The following is a 17,867-nucleotide window of genomic DNA, read 5'->3' on the forward strand; positions in this document are numbered from 1 at the left end:
GGCAGCACTGGACCTCTAGACAATGAACACGGTGGCGGGGGGGGGGGGGGGGGTGACCACACATTGTCCATAGCTGGGGCCTCTGGGGAAGTCATTTAACCTTCCAGGGCCTCAGTTTCCTCATCCGCCTTGGGCTAAGCGATTGTTAAGGTCCCTTCCAGCTCCAACTGAATGAGATAATGTGTGAAAACATTTTGTAAACGCTAAAGCCGGACGAATGCCAGGGATTATTATTACGATTCTAATCAATCCTCCTTTCTCCACATGGATCTTGGCTGTTTAGCACCAGCTAGCAGGCTAAAGAGGGCTGAAAGCGAGAGAGCTTAGCGGAGATGGAAAAGCTCTGTGGCGTGGACAGAAAAAACAAAACAAAACAAAACAAAACACCCTGCATCTCCAGAAACATTCTGTGTCTGGGTGCCTCCCGGGGTGCCTGGTGGGAGGGGTGGGGAAGAAGAGGAGGCCTGACTCAGTATGACCCACTACAGTCTACGTGGAGGCTGAGAGTGTATTTTTTTCTCAGGCATCATTTGTCTCCAAGTGACTGACACAAGAACCTGATGTGAAGGCGATCTGTGATTGTTTTTTTTTTTTCCAGCAAGAAAGGAAAGAGCAAGGTGTAGCTGATTAGCAAGTTAATTATTTCAGTATCCCAAGGGTTCCGGTGTAGTGGTAAGTTGCCCAGCCCTGGTGTAATTTCACAGTCCGTGCATTTCCTGGTGAGCACCTGGGGCGCCCGGGTCTGTCTCTCTCTCTAACCACCAGCCTCCTGTCTTCTTGACACACCTGGGGAGATGGGCAGGGCTGAAGAGGAAGATGGCACAGTGCACACGTTTCGCCTGGGCCGCACGTGGGGGGCCAGCAAGAGAACACAGCGGAGGAATCCTCCACCGCCACTGGGTGACTGGGTGTTTAATTATCTGGCCTTTCCTTTTTTTTTTTTTTTTTTAAATCTTTTGTTTAATAAATATTAATGAAGCAGATTATCAGAAAGTGGAGGAGCTATGAGGTTATTTTCTCCACACTCAGTGCGCAGAGCCACCAGGCACGAGGGGGGCCCTTTTGCCTCTCCCTCCTCCGAGCCCTTGCCAATCTCTCCAGCAGTCAGGTTTGCTTTCTTAACTCTGCCCAATACTTGGTCTGCGAAGGCCTCCTCTAGTCTGACTTCAAGGTCTGATTTCCCCTTGCGGGAGAGGATTGTGTGGTCAAATGGACGATTCCCTCTGAGAGATAAGTTGGGGATATGAGCATGAGCCCCAGAACCAGCAGCTTTGGCCACTCTGCTCTCCAGGGCTGGAAGGGCCAGCCCCCTGCCGCTCCTCCTGAGGTGGACGGAGGGAGGGCTCTGCCGTTTACTTAAGACTGGTCCCATCTGCTCAGACTGGCCTTTCATAAGGGGAGGGATTTATGCAGTGTCCTTGTGCACAGACCTGGGATTTGCCCGAAAACCTCGGGCCTCCGAGAATATTGTTGAACGCTAAAATGTTCAGCCACGGAGATGATTTATGATTTGTCTGCATGGACAGGGTGTGTGTGTGTGTGTGTGTGTGTGTGTGTGTGTGTCTTTGTTGGGGAGAGGCACAAACATTGATGGGTGCTTTTCACCATTCCTACTTCTAAATCCAAACATTAGGAAACTTCTTTTTCTGTATTTAACTCAGGAAGCAGCCCACGACATCAGGCTCTGGAGAGCCAACTTCTTGACTTCAGTGATGTGAAGATGGTCTAATACGTTTTTGGTGCCGGCAAGCAGCTGTCCCCCAAGCAGGTTGGCTGATATCCCTGCTGGTGGAAAGGGGCCGGGGGCTTATGGAAACACAGCTCTGATGGTTGCTTCATTGTGGGTGGCAGAGGATTTGGGGAACAGGGCTGGGTGAATTGCTGTTTCAACTCCTTTGGGCTGTCTTTACCTTACAGGCCTTGGGGATCTCAGTAGGGGAGAAATGGGAGAAACTTAGAACACAGGAAGCAGGTATAGGGAGTTCCTTGGCTCAGTCTTGGTGCCACGCCAAAATGAAGCCTGGGGATGGTAAACAGAGATCCTACAGAGCCGTTTTGGATGTTCCACGTGGGATCTTGGCCCTGGTTCCTGGGAGATTGAGAAGACTTTAGCAAGCTGTGGGGACACCTACAAATTCCATTTATTCATCAGCTTTGGGAAGTAAATGCAACCTCTTTTCACTGCCTAATGGCTGGGAAGGCGCATTTTCGGCCTCCGTGAGCTTCATTTGGGGTTCTGCCATTTTCTTGCTCATGTTCCAAGTTTGGACTTCCCAGGTCTTGAGTTTTCTTTTCCCTCAGGCCATTCATAATTTAGCCAACAGCCTAGGCCAGGGGGCGGCACACATTTTGAAAGGAGAGCTTGGCAGGCCCCTAACTACATTGGAGTTGGTTCTCATTTGGGCTCAAGGGATGATAACAGCTTCCCCTTTAAAAAGAAGCATTTCTGTGACTCTTTTAATGAAGGGTTTACTACTAATTTGATAAGTTCAGTGCCCCTTTTCTCCCTCATTCTGAATGAATAACTTTGTCAGTCAACCCCGAGGGTCTGCAGAACCTATAAAAATGCTTCCTTTGGTCTCCCAATTTTAACACATTCTGGGGCTGGGGCTGCCTCAGACAGACCCAGACCGGGGAGGGGCAGAGACATTCCAGAGACCTGGGCTTAGAGTGTTATCTCTTCCCCTACCCCAAATCCTCACCCTCCATGTTATCTGTCTTTAAGTCACAGGCAGGGACCTCCTAGGGAAGTGCGAAGGGCGGGGTCTTAATCAGGTTTGGGGAAGCAGAGGGAATAAGTCGAGCTCAAAGAAAGATGGGGATGGTCAGAATGTTGGGGGACCCTCCTCTCTTATACTTCTTATGTGTTGTCTATGAAGGTCTGCAAATTATGTACTGGTTGCAGTCATCTGAAGTGTATAGGTCGGAATTTGCCAAATGCCACTTGGCGGAAACAGTGTTAAATAAAATTGTAAGAAATGCTACTGGGCCTTGCATGGGTTATTTAATCCTATCAATGATAAACAATATTAATGGGTAGCATCTCAGCTGGCACAATATCGTGTTTCATTTATATACACCGAGATATATTTAAGCATGAAAGATAGAGTTTTTGGATGCATGTATTTCTCAGCGATTACTTGAAGGAAGCAGTAGAAACACCTCTTCTCTCGCCATGTAAACCTGCCCTCTGCACCCACAGGCTGCCAGTCCTACATATTTCCAGGGCTGGCCGGCCACATACACACTGTCACAGGTGGGCCTCCACTGGTAGGTGTAAACATTGACGCTATAAGTGTAGGTCCAGGTTTATGCACATGTACACGACAACACACACACACACACCCGCATATTAGAGTGACACATTGGGTCTCCCACCCTTCTGTAAACGGATGCTGCTGTGAACATGCAGACCATCCCATGGGTGGATATTTACATTACACAGATATGATATTTACATGCACAGATACAAGTGTTCTCACACGCGAGCACCTCTGTACGGAGGCTCCTACCTGAGTGTGCATCTGTGTACGTGAGCACCTTTGTACACACGCCCTCCTACACCTGCGGTGTCCATCGACAAGCTCCATATGGCCACAGTGTCCCAGCTGCCTTGTTATTCTCAGAGGCTCCAGACCTGGGGGACAGTATTTGAATTGGGTGTTTGCCCTGTATGAGCCCTGAGGCCTCCAGAATGGAAGGCCAGAAGGAACAGGGTTAACATTGCCAGCCTGCCTGGCCTCTGATGAAAATAACATGAAACCCCAGGGGATGGGACAAGGGGTTGCGTAGCTGGTCTCTGCAGCTAGGGATGCCTCCAGAAGAAGATCAATCTTATATTTGCTCATTTAAATGTCAGGATACCTGAGTGGCTTCTGTGGTCCTGTTTCTGTTACCACTTGTCTGTGAGCTTAGGTAACCAGCTCTCTGGGCTTTACTTTCTGCCTCTGTAAAGTGAAGTATTGGCCCTGACCTGTGGTTCTCAGCCATGGTGGGTACACAGTAGAATCATCTGGGGAGCTTTTTAAAAAATACAGACACCTGGGATCCATCCCAGACCAATTAGATCAGACTCTCTTGGGGGGAGGGCGGTGCCCAGCATATTTTTTTTAAAAGCACCCCTGGTGATTCTATATTCAGCCAATGCTGAGACCCACTGGCCTAGATACTCTCCAAGGCCCTTCTAGCCCTAAAACTCTGTGCTCTGGAGGACCTTTTAATATATAAAGCACCATGCAGGACACCAGGGCACTCTGCTGAAAGTTCTGATTCACTGGCTTAAGATCCTACAAAGCCATTAAAATCACTCTTCTTTCCATTTAGGAAGAAGGAAATTAAAAAAAAAATTGTTTATTTATTTGAAAGACAGAGATCACAAATAGGCAGAGAGGCAGGCAGAGAGAGAGGAGGAAGCGTGCTCCCCGTTGAGCAGAGAGCCTGATGCGATGCGGGACTCGATCCCAGGAACCTGAGATCATGACCTGAGCCACAGGTAGACTTTAACCCACTGAGCCACCCAGGTACCCCAAGAAGGAAAATTTTTTTTTTTTTTTTAGATTTTATTTTATTATTATTATTTTTTTTTTGACAGAGATCACAAGGAGGCAGAGGCAGGCAGAGAGAGGGAGAGGAGGAAGCAGGTTACCCACTGAGCAGAGAGCCTGATGTGGAGCTTTATCCCAGGACCCTGGGATCATGACCTGAGCCAAAGGCATAGATTTAACCCACTGAGCCACCCAGGCGCCCCAAGAAGGAAAATTTTTGAGCAAACTACCTATCCTGGAAAAACTCACGTCCGCCTTTCCAGTTGTCTCTTTGTTTCCTTCTATCTTTGTTCTAATTCCCCATCTCTCACACCCTCACTCATCAAACATTAATTATATGCCATATATGCAAATACTATAAGCAGGCGCCTGATCACTGTGATAGAAACCTTGCTACCTGCCCATATTTTATGTCTAGTTTCCCACCCAACTTGGCAGGTGGCAGAGTATTTTTAGTAGGGTAGATGTTAAGGCACAGGCCCCCAGAGGGTTGGGGTGGGGGAATGTTTTCTCCCTCCCCCAGCTCTGAGTCTGGGAACAGCCGCCCCTCGGCCCATGCCCCAGTTCTAGAGGCTGGCGAGGTAGCTGAAGAAAGCCTTGAGCTTCGTGTCCTAGAAAGCTGCTGTCAGACTTGGGCCTTTGGGAATCCTACCTTAATATTCTCCAACAGCCGTTCACCAGACAGAGCCAGCCCCCCTTGAAAACACATCGGCTTGCAGCCCCACACCTGCCGAAGGAGGCTGAGCCCAGCTGGGGTGCCTTATCCACGTGGCAGGTGGAAGGCAGAGCTGGGCAGAATGGGCTGCCAGCCTGGGGGGCCCTTTTTCTGGTTGGGGGGTGATGACGAGAGTAGAGGCAGGGGTTCAGCCTTCCACCTGGGGTGGGGGTGGAGCAGGAGGGTTCATTCTAGACAGAGAGCCTCCATTTCTGCCTCCATGCTATCACTCCCCAGAGTTGATGTTTGGGGTGCCTGCCCCCAGAGAAAATCAGCCGTGGCTGGTTCGCTTTCCCACTCTTTCTCTCTCTTCAGCTCCACCAGCTGGCTGACAAGACAGGCTCGGCTGGGTTGATTTTCTCCTGAAGGTGTTTGGACGAGTTTTATTTATTTGTTTGTTTGTTTAAAGCTTTTATTTATTTGAGAGAGAGAGAGAGAGAGAGAGCAGGAGAAAGGGAGAGGGAGAAGCAGACTCCCCAAACAAGGAGCCTGCATGGGGCTCCATTCCGGGACCCTGGGATCATGACCTGAGCCGGAGGCAGATGCTTAACTGACAGGCCCTCAGGTGCCCCCGACTAGTCTTCTTTAGGGAAATTGCTCCAGTGTGCCAGGTGGGCACTGCGATGGGGCCTGAGACCCCTGTGGTTTCAGCTTAATGTCTCCTGTCCACGTGTGCTATTTCTCCATTTGCCCCTTGACTCCCCCCCCTTCTTTTGTTTTGTCCCCTTCCCCCCTGTTGACATGCCAAGTCAGGTCTTGGCCCCCAGAGAGGCCTGCACATACGGTGCTAAAGGTGGTTGATCCCAGCAGCTACCCTTCCTCCTTCCCCCTCACCTCCCCTGCACTGACAGCAGGCCTGTTGCTAGGGAGGGAGCCCCACTCACCGCACAGGATCTTCAGATTGTCTATGCAGAGCTAGAGCCCAGCTTCCCACGCTTGCGCCCCTTCCCAGGGCCTACCTCCCCTTGGGCCTGGGGAGCATCACACCCCAGGATGTGATGGATTCCCCAGGCACCTTCAAAGGGCTCCGCATTTGTTTGCAATGCAGACCTTGAATCCTGCTCTGGTCATAAATGTTGTTTATTTTGACTAGGACCTACTGAAAGGGGATTGGGGGTTAGGGAGGGCACAGAGAGGATGCCTAGGGAAGATCATAAAACCATTAGCAGGACAGGGCTTTTAGAGGTCAAAGGATCATAGAATTTTCTGGCTGGCAGGAACGTCGGCCATTAGGAAGGTCAGAGATGACCCTCTTGTCAGCAAGAGGCGTCTAAGGTGCCACATGGAGCTAGGGTGGGGATCTTTGGGCCTCTTTCTAGAAAGTGGACACAGGGTGTGGGGGCATGACCCCCCAATAACCTTACACGGGGTGGGGCACTAGTTTGCTGAACATGATGGATTTGCCCTCCCAGTGGGAAGAACCAGTTGCTCGAATGTGCAGTGGAGCTCCTTGTTCTGGGGAGTAGGCACAGCTCAGGATAAAGGAAATACAGTCTTGCTCCTATCATTACTTGGAGCAGCTAGTAGATACCAGGTGCTAAGCCTGATCTCTTCCAGTACCTGCAAAACAATTTTGAAAGAGAAGTTACTGCCATTTTGCAGAGAAGATAAACTGAAGCTCAGAGAGGGGAGGTGGTTTGCCAAAGGCCACACAGCAAGTTAGTGGTAAGGATAGAGCCAAATCTTAAGGCTTTGCGTTCTTTAAACCCAATCTCCTTCCCACCTCCTCTCCCCTCCACCACCTGCTTTGGTCTGGTCCTAAAGTAACCAAATGGGAGCTGGGCTCCCATCCCTCTAAAGCTCATGATAGGGGCTCAGGAAAGCTCAGGAGTAAACCTCCTTCTAGTAAGAACATCAGAGTCCAGGGCTCCTTCCAGTCCCTGGCATAGACCTGTCTCACTTTGCAGAGAACATGCTCCCATAAATCCTGCCATAGTCTGGAAACCTTGCCCTTTGTTTGCTGTGTGACTCAGAGCAAGTCACTTTACCTCTCTGAGCCACACTCTCCGGATCCATCTTTAGACCTGAGATCTTCATGGAAGGTGAGGGTTGGTGGTGGAGGTAGTGACAAGCTGGTCCCGTTTGAGCTCCTCTGTGGTGTCATAGCTCTGAAGGGTAGGAGGAGATGAGATTTGGTTTTGCCCTTAAGGCTGACTCAGACCATGAAAAAGACAACTCAAAAGCAGACAAGGCTAGGCTGGTTAAGATCCCTGCTGAGAATGGGAGGGTGAGAGCCAGGGCAGAGGCTGGGCTGTGAAGAGGCAGCTTAAGCAGCAAGTTATTCCCTGATCTCCTGACTGTGTAATCCAGTTGCTTGGAGAATGGAAAATCCCTTCTCCTCCCCCCGCCCCCACAAAGGCCTCCTAACAGGCCTGCCAGCCTTGGGGCGCTCATCAGCCCAGACATCACTCTGAGAACAGGCTGCCAGGGGTCCCTATCATCCCTGTCCCTCAGTGGAAGATGGGGAAGTTGGGAGAGGGGCAACGGTCTGGGGACTTGTGTGTATGTGTGTGTGCGTGGGGAGGGTGTCTCCAGCTCTCTGGCCTACCCAAAGGACTGGGGACACTGATGGGCCTGTGTGCTGAGGGAAACTTCAGGGCCAGGGACAGGGGCAGGACGGTCGGGTCTTAGGGCAGAGGTGCCTTGGGCAGGGCTTACTATAAAACAGCCCATCATTTCATCCCGCATGTTCCTTTCACATTTTTATTTGAAGATGGCTCCCTCCCGAGCACCTTTGCCTCCCCACCCCCTACACGTTCACTCATCCTCACTCATCCGTCTCTGGAGCCGCTGACAGCTGCCCTGCGGGTGAACTCCAGATCCTCCTGCCGCTGGAGAGACCCTGGGTGGTGGTGGGGGGTCGGTCAGGCCAGAGCACGCCCTGTTCCAGCTCCCCAGCCCCCCAGGGAGTCACTCCCTCAGGATAGTGGCACCTTTGGTTCCAGGAACGAGAGTCAGAGGGAAGAAAATGAAGGAAGGAAGGAGCAGGTAGGAGAACCAGGAGGAGGATGAGAACGGAACAAAGGAGGGGAGGCGGAAGAAGAGGGAGGAAAAATAAAGCTACGCAGCAGCAGTGGAGAGGAGAAGAGGGGACCTGGGATAGGAGAAGGGAGAGGAAGGAAAGGAGGAGGGAGTGCTGGGGCCAGAGGATTGGGAAGAACTCCTAGGGAGATGCTTAAGAGGTTGGGGGAGCCAGACCGGGGCTGGGGGCTGGGGTTTGGAGGAGGGGGGGCTACCCTGATACAGGAAAGCCCAGGTCTCCCCAGGTGTGTGGGATGAAGCTGGAGGGGGCCTCCTGCCCACTTAGGTCTACCTCTGGGAATTCAGCCCTCCCTCAGGCTGAAGGCTAAGCACTAGGAGGCCATGGACACAGACCGGTGCTCTGGGCTGTAATCAGGGGGTCTCCTGCTCGTGATGGTCAGGGCTGCGATGACCAACCTGCTGAAATCCTTTAGTTCCTTCCCACACAGTGGTGACTGTTTCTTCCCAGCCGACATGCCCATGCCCACCTCATCTGGCCTCACGGCTAGCCTCCGTCCTGCCTGCTCCTCTTTGGCTGCAGTGCCCACTGGGAATCGGTCCTAATTGTTGGTGATGTGATGTCGGACCGGACCTTAAAGACCAAGTGTTTTCTTTTTTTTTTCTTTAAAGATTTTATTTATTTATTTGACAGAGAGAGAGAGATCACAAGTAGGCAGAGAGGCAGGCTGAGAGAGAGAGGGGGGAGAAGCAGGTTCCCTGATGAGTGGAGAGCCCGATGCGGGACTCGATCCCAGGACCCTGAGATCATGACCTGAGCCGAAGGCATCGAATTAACCCACTGAGCCACCCAGGTGCCCCAAGACCGAGTGTTTTTTACCCCTTCACTTTACAAGTGGGGAACTGAGGCCTAGAGACGGGAAGAAACTTGCTCACAGTCACGTTGTGAGTTAACGGGGAGCCCTGCCTTTCCAATATCGCAGGCAAACATGGAAACAACACCCAAAGGTTGGGGGCAGCCTGGTGTCTCTCTGGAGAGGGCTAACATTCGATCCCCTCTGCTGGGAACACCGCCACGGGGTTTTGCATCTTAGCGGAGGGAAAACACTTGTGATTCCAATAGTTAACTATATTCTGAGTGTATGCCAGCAACTTTGATGTATATTATTCTTGATAACTCCTCATACATATCCTGTCTGGGGGATAGTCTATGGCCTGCATTTACAGAGACATAAATCAAGGCCCAGAGATATTAAGTAATTAACTCAAAGTCACACAGCTAGGGTTTTGAGATGGGATTTGCTCATGCCACATTCTCTCTTGGATGATGACAGCCAATGCTCTCTACCCACACCCTATTCTCTAGCCCCTCCCCTCAATGCTCCAGGGATTAGACCTGAGTCATCCCCCCACACCCCTGTCCCATGCTGTACAGGGCTGATATTGCCAAGGAGAACCCAGCTGGGTACGACCCTCTGACCATGACCCACTGACTCCCTCCAAAGACCCCACAAGGACAAGGGTAAGGTCTCCCGAGACTCTGTGTGATTTATCTGGTGATATTGTTATTTTATGGGATGGGCCAAAGAGGTGTCAGGAAGCAAGTTTGCTGTAAATCTCTTTTCTCTGCTCCCTTTCCCTTTGCATGTCCCTTCCTGGGATTTATGGTAGAAAATGTTCAGAGCTAGGGACTTGGGGCTTGGGTTCAGGCTTGGGGTGGGAAGGCAAGGGGCAATACATCTTCCTCCTCTGAGACCCGCTACACATGCAAGTGTGTGTGTGCGTGCGTGCGTACTAGCCATGCTCCATCGCAAGCCTGCAGCGTATAGACCGCAAAATCTTTATTAAGACCTCCATGGCACTTGACTGGCTCTGTGGACAGAGTGTATTACCTGCACTTGAGGTGTGTGATGGGGACAAACCCACAGGCTGGTGCCCCCTGTGTGCTTCCCTCACCGGTGCTGTGTGAATTTCTGAATCAATCCAGGAACCTGGGAGCAAGAGCCTTCCTGGGAGCAGATGTGTGACCCTCCAAGGATGGGAAGAAGCAGGGGGCTCCCCATGGGGCAGCTGGAAAGGAACCTGCTTGTGGGTACTTTTTGCAATTGGGGACGCAGGTAGGAGGACAGCTTAATGTCTGCCTTTAAGAGACACCAAAGCTCCTGTCCCTGGGTGAAGTAGGCCCCAGTTGGGGAAGTTGCCTTGGCTTGTACTGTGGGTGCTATGTTCCGACCCAGCTCCCTGAGGACAGGGAGCAAGCAGCTGCAAAGCTGATTCGCTCAGCACATGGCCATCGCCTTGCTGGAGGGTCTGTCCCAGGAGGTGAGCACTGGTGCACCCTCTCCCCTTTCACCTCCAACCCCCATCCTGAGCTTTCAGGGCTGTGAATGCTGCATTGTTTCTCTGCTACAGTCAGAGGTCTAGAGAGAGCTCCACCCAAAGAAGGACAACACAGGACACGGGGATGGGGAAGGAGAGGGAAGAATCTGAGAAGGGAATGGGAAGAAGGGGAGAAGCTGGGAAGCCTTTCCTGACCCCCTTCCCATCCCCAAGCTTCTCACACAGCTTCTGATGTTCTCCACTTCTGGTCCCCTCCATTGCAGGGGAATTTCTCCAGAGTCTGTGGTGCCCGGAGGACATGGCCGGGGCACCCCACAACTCGCCACAGTCCTTCATCCAGTGTACAGGACCTCAGGGAGCACTCAGTGAATCCTGCCAACTGAATCCAGGAGAAAAGCGGAGACGTCACCCTTCGCATTAATACCAGGTCAGTCTCCCACCCCGTTTTCTCCCCTGCTCCTCTCCCCGCTGCCCAGACCAGGGCTGTGCTGTGTCTCTAGTTAAATATATGGAATTATCTATTACAATACTTCAATATTTATTACATTGATTTCACTTTAAATGCTTTGTAAATCATAGCAAAAAATAATGGCCTTCCAACAGAGAGTCATATACCGTAATCAACTGGAAGAAAGTCGGCATTGTAATTTAAAATAAAAAAAATCCTTATGTGAGGCTCTCGTTTAAATTAAGAGACAGGACGTGATTCAAATAATAAGACACCAGTGAGGCTGGCTTTTCTTGGCAAATTAGTAGAGGTTTTAACTGGAACTGAAAAGGTGTTAAGGTGGAACGCTGACCTTATTAGACCTTAATTATTTTCTGTTGTTACACTCCTGGAGCAGAGGTCTCCCCCCTACCCCCACCCAAAGTGGCCATGTTAAGCCTCATCGCAGAAACTTTGGCTTTAGAGAGATATCCCTTCTCAAGAGGTATTAGTGGGATAAAGAGGAGACACTGGGCAGATGTCCCTTTGCTTCATCCCAGAGTTTCTGGGGCCCCCACAACTCCCGTTTGTAGGCAACTCTCCTTGTCCTTGAGAGCAGAGAATTCACCTCACCTCACTGTACCTCTGGCTTCTTGCAGTCAAACTTCCAGTGTCAGCCTCCTCCCCGGGGTCTATGTCCCCTGTGGGTTCCCAAAGCCTGTGTCCCTCTGGCGGAGAGAGAGGAGGGGTCTGTGCGCGCCAAGGGATGCAGCCGCCTGCGCTTTCCTTGTTTTTCACCCCAACCTATCTGCTCTGCCTTTCGTTGTGGCCAAGTTTGTCTGATTATTGGTCCCCAAACTAGCCAGACCCTGCCCAAGATGCCCAGGGCCCCTGGAGATGATCTCAGCAAATTCCCTCCTCTCTCAGGATAGATAAGTCGAGTAAATGACCTAGCGCTGTGCCTGGCGCAGGGTGGGCACACAAGAGTGGGGCTTTTATTTTTTGGCTTTTTAATTTTTTTGTCCTGTGTTGTCCAAAAATAAAAGGAAGGAAGAAGGAAGGGCAGTCAGGAAAGTCTTTTCCACTTGCTCCCAGAACCCCCACCCCCACTCCCACAATATATCCCGCTGGCCCCCAGGGTGGGGTGCAGTGATAGGAAAGACATACAGAGCCCCCCAGGAAGCCCCAGTGCAGATTTCCATTTCCACACACTCCTCCCGGAAGATCGCCCAGCTGAGCTCTTTTTATTAAACTCAATCAGCTCCATTCCTCCCACTGGCCTCAGATTTGATCAGAGTGAAGGAGAACTTTCTCCAAGGCCTGGTGACTTGGGGACCATGTCTGGTGGTTCATCACTATGCAGGAGAAGGTTGGGGTGGAGGTGGAGGATGATGGAGAGTGATGGCACAGGCCTGGAGGTGGCGTTGGGGGGACCCATGAGGCCATTACAGGTGAGAGGGATCCCCAAAGGAAGAGGGAAATGATGGCTTGATTCTGTTGCCCATCAGCTGTGAATGTCGGGGCATATACTATAGCTGTGGGACCTGTACTCTTCGGAGGATATCCAGAATCCTAGAACTGCAGCTCTGAAAGGGTTTTAGGAACTACCTAGGCAGACTCTCTGGCTTTATAAAGGGGACCCTGAGGCAGTGTAAAATGATCAAACACCCTGCCTGAGAGTCCATGGAGGTGCAGAGTCGAGATGGTGAGGGAGGAGACACAAGCTATATGTGCTGTGGTCTCTGGCCGGGGGGATTGGCCGAGCTGGCATGCGGGAGCCTGGATGTGCAGACGTTGACCTTGGGCCAGGCATGTACTGGCAGGGGTGGACCAGTCCCTGCTCCTGGCCAGCTGGAGTGACCCTTTCTGGACCCCATTTGTGTCTCTCATCACTCAGAAAGGCCATGGATAAAGGACATTGTGCCAAAGGAGCCAAGGGTTTGGGCTCCTGCCAAGGCAGCTGTATATGACCCTAGAAGCACTTCCCTTCCCTGAACCCGTTGCTTCCCTGCCCCGGGGTGATGAGTGGGCTGGCCACAAGCTATGGCGTGCTACATACAGGTTGAAGGGACTTTTGTGGCCAGCCTGGGTGTAGAGATCAGATATAGAGATAATGTAATCAAACTCTGATTTTGTAGGCTCTGAGGGAGTTTTGCTTCCCTTTCTCCTATCTTCCTTGTGGCTTACCTCCAAATTCTGCCTCACGCCTACCAAGATGGGACAAGGGAAGAAGCTTAATTTCCTAACAACATGACTGCAAGATAGCTGACAGGTCTCTTCTACCCATGTTACAGGGAAATAAACTGAGGCACAGATAGATTCTCTACCCAGCCTTCCCCTCTCCCCAGCTGCTGAGAGGCAGAACCAGGATAGGAACCCAAGTGTGTCTGGCCCTGGATCCGTGATAATTCACGGATTATGGGCTCCCTCAGGGGCAGGGATTTGCGGACGACTTGTTCACTGCCCTATCCTCAGTCGCTGGAATAGTGCCCAGTACACAGTGATGAATAAATATTATTAAATGATGAATGTCAACTTGGAGGGAAGGTTTGGTGTAGCAAAAGCGGGTTAGCAATTAACTTATTGGGGGCTTTATCTTACATCACAGTTTCACAGAAGGCTCTGCACAGTGAAGAATTTGGAGTAGCATTTCCTTGTTCCGGGGAGCCCTTTCTGGCTGTTTTTCTATCCAGTTACCATCATGCCAGAGGTTGGGGCCTCAGTGGTTAAGGGAAAAGGAACTAAACTGCAGAAATGGCAACACTGGTGGTAGAGTCATATCTCTGTAGACATTCAGATGATGTCACAGAGGGAAATACTATCGTGCTCCTTGGGAGAGCCCCTGGGAAGAACTTGTGGAGAAGAGAACTTCACACGTTTTCCTAATCAATTCATCCTTTAGTTTTATGACTTCAGAGATCGGCCCTCGATGCAAGGGCACCAACCTTTTACTCAGCCAATTTTTACTGAGCACCTACTACAGGCCATGCACTGGGTTAGGTCCTGGCAGGTGCAGGAAGGCGCAAGGCATGGCCCCTGGCACTTGGGAGCATGGTCAGTGCCTCAGCAGCCAAGCTGGTCCAGCAGCTTGGTACACAGAGAGAGTCACTATCTCGCTCCAGGTCAGCCTAAGGGTCTCTCTGCCCACTCCCACCCTCACTTCTCACCCTCCACCCCCAGCTCCTTGGCTGACTGAAAAGGTGCAAAAGGGAATCTGAGAGATTCTGTGCTGTTTGTTTTGGGTTCAATGGAATCTCATTTACACGTGTTAATTGCAACTAATTGGCACTAATTGGATGAACAGGAAACCCTCTGGGAACACTCATACCTTTAATTTGTAGTAAATATCATTAATTAACATATGCTAATTAGAACCAATTAACATTGATTAAGGGTTTCCAGCTACTTGGAAAGTACAACTCTGTGTCCTCCTCCCTTGGTTGCCTGAAGTCAGCGTAAAATACACCATGTAAAGTCTGGGCAGGGAGAGGACTCCCCTTCTGGAGACCTCTCCAGGTGCACCCAAGCTGGGTGTTTGAAGGATGGCACCCTGTCCTCTCCCATCCCCAGGGGCAGAGGGGTATGCAGGGGTCTGGGCTGTGAGGTTAGTGAGAGAGTCTGATTGTTGGGAGGTTCTCCCCTGGCCCTGGCTCCCAGCATGGGTTGAAATGGCACCCTAGAGGTTAGCCACTTAGCGGAGAGGGTGCAGCTGCTGAGACCAAGCAGTGTTAAGCCTCTCCTTCAAAGATACTGGAGGCTAAGACACCCATCAGCTCGAGTCCTGTTTGGTGTTTGTGCAGGCGCGCGCGCGTGCACGTGCGCACGCACACACACACACACACACACACACACACACACACACACACACACTCTCCTCCTCCATCTGACAAAGTTGTGTTTATGTTGACCTCCTCCATCTAACAAAGTTATGTCAAGGTTGACCTCCTCTATCTGACATTGATGTATGAATGGGGATACCTCCGTGGTCTGACGGATGCATGGATGGTGGGACCATCTCAGTCAGAGATTTCCGATTTCTTTTGCCCATGTTAGGATGTCTCTCACTCAAGACCGGGATGCTGTTCAAATTATCCAGAGGATTGGTGTCAGATTAAAAAAAAAAAAATCATTTGCCTGGGAACCATAAGGCTTTTCAGTCTACTTTCAGTTCTTTTACTAACTAGCTATGAGACTCTTGGATTCATTAAAGTATGCATATAAATTCTTTTTAATCCAATTACAAAAAATTAAGTGTTTACGGCAGACTTCCCCCTTCGCCCCCGCATCCAAGATAGCCTTTTCTCTAATAAGCTTCCAAGGCCCTACCTTTCCTTTTCTGCAATCTTCACCTCACTGCATTGTGTCCCATGTCCATCTTCATCATCAGGACACAGGTTCCCTGAAACCAGGGTTCAAGCCTGACTTGTTCATTGTGGCACTTCATGGGCATTAAACAAGCGGCTGTTGAGTTAAATAATACATGGGATGAAAAAAAATTGTTGAACAAATGAATGAACACATACAACAAGGCCATCTTTAATTTCAGCCACCACAGAGGAAACAACATTTGTGGGGTGTGTGTGTGTGTGTGTGTGTATAAATAAAATATGTTATTTATATCAAGTGCACTCATGTAACACGAATATCTATCCCCAAATCTTAATGCTATTTTTGCTCTAACAACTTCAAAAGTATGTGTTCCAAACTTTAAAAACCAAAGAAATCACTTAAAACTTTCATTATTTACATCTATTGTGGATTTATTTTTGTGAATTTTGAATAATACTTTTTTTGTTTTTTTTAAGATTTTATTTGACGGAGAGCGAAATCACAAGTAGGCAGAGAGACAGAGGGGAAGCAGGCTCCCTGCTGAGTAGAGAGCCCAATGCGGGGCTTGATCTCAGGACTCTGAGATCATGACTAGAGCTGACGGCAGAGGCTCAACCCACTGAGCCACCGAGGTGCCCCGTTGAATGATACTGTTTATTTATTTATTTATTTATTTATTTGTTAGAGAGAGAGAGAGACGGAGCATGAGTATAGGCAGGCAGAGTGGCAGGCAGAGGCAGAGGGAGAAGCAGGCTCCCTGCCGAGCAAGGAACCTGATGTGGGACTTGATCCCAGGACCTTGAGATCATGACCCAAGCCGAAGGCAGCCACTTAACCAACTGAGCCACCCAGGCGTCCCGAATAATACTGTTTTAATTTAAATGTCTGTTTCAGTTCTTCTGAATGGAGGTAGCAAACAGTGACTCAAAATTTAAAACTACAAGTTTATTATTAAAAATTCATGAGACTAAATATGTATACTTCTGCCAGCACTGAGAACTGTTACTGGGTACATCCTGAAGCCAGTTTTCTCGTCTGTGCCATGTGGCTATGGGTACTTGTACTAACTCTCTAGGCTGCTCATGTAGGAAGTGTGGGTGATTTGGTAACCCCAGGAAAGGAGTATTCTCCAGGCCACCTGAGAAGAAATGTCTCCCTAACTCTCTAACTCCCAGATCCTAGCTATTGGCTCTGATGTAAAAAGATAAGGGCCTGAATGGGACAGAACCTGGCAGAATCCTCACCTCACCTCCCAGGGGACCTTGGTGGTAGATCCTTCCTTACCTAAACAGAGAAAAACAGGACTGGACAGGGCAAGGAGGCGGGGGAGGGAGTGTTTTGGGATTCAGGACAATGCAAATGCAAGGTTGGAAAGTTTGCCCTGTGAGAGGCTTTCCCCCCACAAAGGAAAAAGTGGATTAAAAGCCTCTGGGGTACATGCATTCATTCACTAAATTCTCCTATAACCTAATGATGCAGGCATCATTATACCCATTTCACAGATGAGGGAACTGAGGCTCAGAGAGGTCAATTACATGTCCCTGCTCACATAGCCAAGTGGCTGGGCTACAATTTGAACTGAAGTTTGGCTGCTCTGTGCTGCCTCTGTCTCCCACCCACATTTTTGGTGCCCATAGAATGGCTCCAGGAAGCTGTGGCTCCTGGGGTGTTGTCCACAAGGCAGGGAGCTCCTGGCCCTGTTTCAGTCTCAGCAGCACTGTGGAGTGGATCCCCCATTCCCAGCTCCCTCCCCATGGAAAGCTGAGGTCTGAGGGAGAGCTGCTGGCAAGGTTCACAGCAGCTTAATTACCAAAGTGATTTTAATTTGTTTTTGTTAATTGAAATCTCATTAAGCAAGTAATTTACTCCAACACAGCTCTGGAGTCCACAATTCTATGGGTGAGGAGGCAAAAGGGGTTTTTAAAACTTGCCTTAATCTGGAGAGTGTGCTTCTCGCTTTGTCTTGTGGCCTGTGTGTGTGTGTGAGTGGGTGTGCACATGAGTGGGTGGGCACGTGTTCCTCCTATGGAAGGGCCATTCTGGCTGGCCAGGGATACCCTTTCTCCTTCTCAGCCTGTACTCCCTTGTCCCACCACCCCAGGGCCCTGGAGCCCACCTGCCTTGCCCCATACCCTGGGGTGATGAGAAAAAAGGGAACCCAGGTCATCCCTCTGTAGAATGTGTGTGCACCCAGGCATAGGGCCTGTGGTATAGACACCACTGGTATGCCAAGGACTGCTCTAGGCACGAGCTGGAGACACTGGGGGCATGCATGGCCCCTTTTGAAGGAGGTCTTTTCTGAGCTCCGGACTTTGTGGGTTCACCTGCTAAATGCTCTGAGTCATCTTTCCTGACTCCAATTATCCCACGCACAGCAACCCCTTTGCCAAGGTTGTGCTCCCCAGATTGTAAACTCCCAAGAGGGCGGAGTCCCCTCTGCTTCCTCAGGGCTGTGGCCCCGGCTTAGCTGTGGGGCTTCTTACCTAGGTTTGGGTGGGCCAATTCTTTATCGGATGACCCTCTACCGGGAACT

At 50.4% G+C, this 17,867-nt stretch overlaps 1 long non-coding RNA gene across 7 annotated transcripts in view; it reads left to right on the forward strand.

The window, feature by feature from the left end:
* LOC309851791 overlaps positions 1-17,867 on the forward strand; it is a 28,197-nt gene that overhangs the window by 7,257 nt on the left and 3,073 nt on the right. For 3 of the 7 annotated variants that reach the window (XR_014304933.1, XR_014304937.1, XR_014304939.1), the window contains 5 exons: positions 599-672; positions 1,662-1,768; positions 9,674-9,760; positions 10,226-10,355; positions 10,842-11,005. This is a non-coding gene — a long non-coding RNA (uncharacterized lncRNA). The remainder of the gene's footprint in view (positions 1-598; positions 673-1,661; positions 1,769-9,673; positions 9,761-10,225; positions 10,356-10,841; positions 11,006-17,867) is intronic. The other 4 variants (XR_014304934.1, XR_014304935.1, XR_014304936.1 and 1 more) reach the window with 4 other exon arrangements.

Source organism: Mustela nivalis (genome assembly GCF_964662115.1).
Source record: "Mustela nivalis genome assembly, chromosome: 17".
Lineage (NCBI taxonomy): Eukaryota > Metazoa > Chordata > Mammalia > Carnivora > Mustelidae > Mustela > Mustela nivalis.